The sequence below is a fragment of the Cyprinodon tularosa genome, unplaced genomic scaffold (assembly GCF_016077235.1).
Source record: "Cyprinodon tularosa strain WSP-4 unplaced genomic scaffold, ASM1607723v1 ctg547, whole genome shotgun sequence".
NCBI classification, from domain to species: Eukaryota; Metazoa; Chordata; class Actinopteri; order Cyprinodontiformes; family Cyprinodontidae; genus Cyprinodon; species Cyprinodon tularosa.
The window spans coordinates 431,834-438,319 of NW_024039282.1; the positions used below are offsets into that span (position 1 = coordinate 431,834).

A 6,486-nucleotide genomic window follows, 5' to 3' on the forward strand; every position below is an offset into this window, starting at 1 on the left:
ACTTATTTCATAAAATGTACAGTAAGTTCTTCCTCTAATTGGGTGGACTGTAAACCTGTTTGTTACATAGGACCAAAGTAATTGATTGATTAAATGATTTTATTGATCTCACATTGGAGAAATGCACTCATCATTGTTTTATTTTTATTTTGTTTTTCATTGGGTGCGATACATGTACACTTGCACCTTAATCTTATTTATCTTGATATACTGTATATACCTGGATATACTGTATATATATTGTTTATTCTTAATGCACCTTTTTCCTCCCTGTTTGCACCTTCTGTAACTTCTATGCCAATATGTGACGAGTGAATTTCTCCACTGTGAGATCAATAAAGCTCATCTAATCTAATCTAATCTAATCTAATTATATCAGCTCAAATAGTCAAAAAGAAGAAAAAGATGCATGGGGTATATACAGTGACACATTGTGTCACTATATATATATATATATATATATATATATATATATATATATATATATATATATATATATATATATATATATATATATATATATATATATATATATATATATATATATATAAAGCTATTGCACTGGGTATCAATTTTAAGGAAACAGATTATTACACAAGGTATTAAATAGTAATTGCAAGTAACCGGTTACATCTACTCAGTTTAGATGTAACTAAACTGCAGAAAATTAGAAAAATACACGCAGGAAATTTAGCAATTGAAAAATTAGGAATGCAAAGCAAAAGTACGAGGTCCCACCGAGATTTGAACTCGGATCGCTGGATTCAAAGTCCAGAGTGCTAACCATTACACCATGGGACCAGATGATATATTGATGACAGAGTTTTCCAACTATATACATTTACCCAACATCAGTCTGTGGTAGAAATTGTAGGGATGTGGTTGACCAGTTTGCTATGGTATGGAATAATTCCACACTTCTCTAACCACCTTAATAGCAGACGTCACAGGATCTGTTTTGTTTCATAAAGCCGTTTGGCCTAGCTGCACTATTAGCATTTTTTGTGTAGAGCGCACGGCTCCTAAAAAAAGCTTCCCTCTCTGCTTTGTGCGCTCATGATTTATAGATGAATGACTTAGAGTATCACCCTTAGCGATATTCCCATTCCCCAGTAAAATAATTATGAATGGTTAGTGTGTTTAGGTTTTATTTCAGTCCCTGACGTCCGGTTACAGCTGTTCGGCCGCTTAGGTTGAAAGTGAAAACGACTATTAGGATAAAAAAAGAAAGACAGGGGATCCATGATTTAGTTAAGATATGTATTCGGTATTATATTGCGAATAAGACTTGAATTTACCACTTGTCAACATTTGGTAGTGGTTGTGCAACGCTTTCTTTGTTATATGCATTTTCTCTACGTTCCACATGGGGGCAGCAGAGGCTGGATATCAGTGTGCATTGAACCGAGTAAGATGCAGTTACACTGACTGACTCGTGGGGGCAGCAGAGGCTGATATTAAACAAAATAGTGATCAAGAAATGCATGAATTAAAGCTCCTGAAATAGAACAAATGCAATAAAATAAGTTATGTCTCCAATCATGCTCTTAAACTGTTTTGTTATGATCTTAGGTGTATTGATTGATTGACTTTATTGATCTCACAGTGGATAAGTTTACTCATTACATAGCTCAAATAGTCAAAAAGGGAAGAGGAAGGTGCTGAAGGAAGAAAAAGGTGCAGTGGGTATATACAGTATATAAAGTGCATCCACATATTGCATGCAGACCCACCATTGTAAATGTTTCCTAAACAAAGGCAGAAATTTAAAAACCCATCCATCCATCCATCCATCCATTATCTTACACGCTTGTCCCAATTGGGGTCGCGAGGGGTGCTGGTGCCTATCTCCAGCAGTCAATGGGCGAGAGGCGGGGTACACCCTGGACAGGTTGCCAGTCCATCGCAAACATTACATTAAATAAGATTAGATGCATATAAAACAACCTCCTAAGTTGAAGTAAATATCAATATTTATTATCTATACGCTCTAATCAGCTCCTCAAATTATAGTGTAAAATGTTGTCCTGAGGGGTCCTGTTCACGAGTGAGGGAAGAATGGAGCGGGAGATCGATAGACGGATCGGTGCGGCTGCTGCAATAATGCGGACGCTGCACCGGTCTGTCGTGGTGAAGAGAGAGCTGAGCGAAAAGGCAAAGCTCTCAATTTACCGTTCGGTCTACGTTCCTACCCTCACCTATGGTCATGAAATTTGGATCATGAGCGAAAGAACGAGATCCCGGATACAAGCGGCTGAAATGAGCTTCCTCCGCAGGGTGGCTGGGCTCTCCCTTAGAGATAGGGTGAGGAGCTCGGTCATTCGGGAGAGGCTCAGTGTAGAGCCGGTTCTCCTCCACATCGAGAGGAGTCAGTTGAGGTGGCTCGGACATCTTCTTCGGATGCCCCCTGGACGCCTCCCTCGGGAGGTGTTCCAGGCACGTCCCACTGGGAGGAGGCCCAGGGGACGACCCAGGACACGCTGGAGAGACTACGTCTCTCGGCTGGCCTGGGAGTGCCTAGGGCTTCCCCCAGCAGAGCTGGAGGAGGTGTCTGCGGAGAGGGAAGTCTGGGAGTCTCTGCTTAGTCTGCTGCCCCCGCGACCCGGTTCCGGATAAAGCGGGAGACGACGACGACGACGACGATGTTGTCCTAAACAGTCGTTTGTTGAGGTTTGCGGTTCCTTGTTCATTTCAGCTCTATCAGGTTGGTGTCACAGCGCTACAGTAAGGTCTGAACTTTACCTGGTGCATTGCATTCTGCCATTCTGTTCCACATTTGCTACTGAGTCTGGAATCATTACTGAGAATGCCTGTCTGGTGATGCACCAGAGACAGGAGCAACCAATCCTGTTGCCTGGAAAAAGCTTTACATTTGCTTCAAGGTGTTTATGGTTTGCAGATCCCACCTGTCCAAAGAATTTTGTTTCAGAAGTCTTCAAACCGCAAATGTGCCTGCATATTATTTTTAGAGAGGCAAGGATTCTATCTCTATGAGTGTTTGCATAGTTTTTTTTTTTTTATTAGTGTTGAGAGTACGATGCAATCTTATATTAGGATTAATTCAATAGGACAACTACTTATGGAAAGATCTGCAGTTCTATTCTTTATCAGAGTAGAATTGTGGACTTTAAACAGTTTGCGAACAAGCTCACCATTCTTACGTTGTCGACTGCGGCGACAATAGCTTCTCTTTCCATCATGGAATTTCTGTCTTGTCTCCTCAAAGGTGGAAACTGTCGAAAACATGTTTTTGTAGAAGTACACACTTTGGCTGATGATCAGTCAATCAATTGCTTTAGCTAGAAGCACTTTTATTCTATTTATTGGGAAAAGTGGGGAAAGTAGTGCAGTAGTGAATAATTTCTAATATAAAAACCCTGTAGAGGTTGATTTAACCAGTTCTTTCTTTTGACCAAGAAGCAACACTGACTGAATATTTCTGCACTCATGCATATTAAAAAAAATGAATAAAGCTAAGTTAAATTTCCACTTTCTGCTGTACATTCCAAGAGGTGTGGCTATTTATGCTCCAGTGAATAATCACAGCCTCACTTTGGCTGCAATCCTGTCCTCTGCAGTTCCATTCAGCCATTGTTTAACTCAGAGGTGCTGCGAGGATACATTAACTGAATGTCTGACAGCTTAGCCTGTGCTAACAGCTTAAAGTGCCCACACTCATTCAGGTCATCACAATCCCCGACACGTGAGGAGACCCCTCCCACCTGACCTGACGCCCCCTTAGACCAGCTTATAACGCATGCACAGACTGCTAGGAGGGTAGTCCAGATAAAGGGGGGCAGAAAAATCCATCCATTGCTGGACTTTAAGAAGTAATGGCAGAAGTAGGTATTTTACATTCAGAGATTTTGGTTTAATGTTCTTTTTCGTTTTGTCATCAAAAGAAACAGTTAGAAAAAAATAACAATCAATAGTGGTTAGACTTTATTGAACCTTGTGTGAAAAAAAATCATAGTTAAATTAAATCAGAGTAAACTTATCCTGTTTCAGGAATATCCTAAGTTTGTTGGATTTGCGTAAAATAGGGAATGACATTTGAAAAGATCCTTTTGTTCAGTTTAAAGGTTTTTGTATTTAAATAATACGCTATTTAACAATTGGGAAAGCCAATTTAAGATCAGTTTAAGATCCTGCTTAATTTTCAAAAACACTTAGAGAAACCAAATGGGATAAAAGAATCAGGAAGAGAGCTGTGGATCTCCACATGTTTACCTTATCATCAGGTATAATCTGCTCAGTCATCTGTTCATACAATTAAACACAACAGTAAACACTAGGGGGCTTCCACTTACCAAAGTGTTCAGGAAGGAGATGGGTTCTCTGTCCCAGTGATGCTTTGGTGTAAGCAAAAAAAAAAAAAGAGGATCCTGTCTTTGAGGGGGGGAGGGTATCCTCAGTGCTGCACATGCATGAGCTGAAGAGCTACTCAGTCTCAAAGAAGTGATTGTCCATTAGAAACACAAAAAGGAACACATTAACAGTTTATGTAATTGACAGCCAGCAGTTTGAAAAAGTATAGGATGGAGAGCATTGTGATGAAAGGGTGCATAAGAGAGCAGGCGCATGAGAAAATAACAACATATGATGATACCAAAACAACATTTTAAGATGTCAGTCAGGGAGTAAAACTGGTGTTTATGTTGGGTTGTTGCCTAAAGCATACTGCAAGTTTTGATAACAAGTAGCTTAAAGGGATAGTTCAGGTTTTGGACATGAAGTTGTGTGAAATTTTTACCGTCAGTAGCTGTGATGCACCAGTGTCCCTACGACAGAGTCCGTCTTTTAGAGCGACCATCACTAAGCCCTGGCCTCTCTGGCGTGAAGAGAGGGTGCATAAACATGGAGCATAGGGCCCCCGCAGCCACCATCAGTAGGCAATGCAGGTGAAGTGTCAAAGAATACAACTGTTCCCCAATGCAACATAACTAAAAGTACAATATGTCATATAAGTAAAATGCTGAGATAAGATTGAAATGATACCAACAAAAAAAAACATAAGTAAGCTCTGCTCATCTCAGAGTTTCAAGCAGATGTTTCCAGAGTTGTGGAAGAAAAACACCAAATGCTGCTTTTTTTTGTTCAGCACTGGAAATAGAGAGATTATTCACACCTGATCAAAAAAACAGAACTGTATTCAGACTGGAGGCCATTTGGTGTCATCAGCAAGATTAAAAGATTACAAACAGGCTGCAGTGGGAGTGATTTAATGGGTGGTGTAGTGTTACTCATACTCTAGTTTTGGTCAAGACTCGGCCTACAGCATGGCACCTGCCTGATTGCTCTAATAATCCATCCATCCATCCATCCATCCATTTTCCATCATGCTTATCTCTGCTGGGGTCGCGAGGGGTGCTGGTGCCTATCCCCAGCCGTCAATGGGCCCGAGGCGGGGTACACCCTGGACAGGTCGCCCGTCTATTGCAGGGTAGCACCGAGATAAACAACCATCCACACACACACACCTAAGGAAAGTTTAGAGAAGCCAGTTAACCTAATAGTCATGTTTTTTGGACTGTGAGAGGAAGCTGCAGTACCCGGAAAAAACCCACACAGGCACAAGCAGAACATGCAAACAATGTCCCTCAGCCAGGAATTGAACTCAAAACTTTCTTACTGCAAGGCAGCGGCGCTACACATTGCACTACTGTGCAGGCCACTCATTTAATCATTTTTACTCATTTATTTTTTTACATCTCCTCTCGCCCATTGAAAGCTGGAAAAACCACTTTGTGACTCTGCAAGAACATCTGGGCATAACATTGTGTAAAAACATACTCAGTATGGCGAAGAGGTGAGACCGAACTCTAAAATATTATGTCATCAGCATACAGTAGATGACATAGGATATAATTAATGTCTGAGCCGGTGAGACCATATAAGCAGTGCTGAAAATAGAGTCTTGACGTCACCAACATGGTGCCATATTGTTGGATTCTATTATTCCAGCATTTTCATTGTCATTACACTGTCCCAAGTACAGAGCAATGAAATGAACTCTCTGCATTTAACTGATCCCCTTGGGGAGCAGTGCACTGCCGTTGTGCAGCGCCTGGAGAGCAGTGTGGGGTTAAGGGTCTTTGCTCAGGGATATATGGGGTTCTAAAATTATTTAAATCCAAAGAAAAGAGAATCGAAAAATCTAAATCACTAAATAGGAACCAAAATATGTGAAGAACTTAATTTGGATCCAATTTCTAAGTTGTTCCTTGAACCTCTTGTGGGACACCCCATCAATAAACCTGTATATTCTGTCCTTAGCTTGCAGGTGCTTCAGCGTTAGAACTACAGACCTGAGCAGGGCTCTGATGTGACCAATCGCTGCTTAGTGGTTCGCTGGTATTTGGTGGATTTACCTTTTACCCAGTTTCAGAATGAGTTGCTCTGAAACTTGAAATCATTCACTATGACAAGAATAGGATTAGAAGTAAGCAACTCTCCTCACCTTAGCCAAACAAATAAGTAGTATTG

At 40.8% G+C, this 6,486-nt stretch overlaps 1 non-coding gene across 1 annotated transcript; it reads right to left on the bottom strand.

The window, feature by feature from the left end:
* Positions 1-729: 729 nt before the first annotated feature.
* trnaq-uug lies at positions 730-801 on the bottom strand. The gene has a single exon. It is a non-coding gene; the product is annotated as a tRNA-Gln (tRNA).
* Between the last annotated feature and the right edge of the window lie 5,685 nt (positions 802-6,486).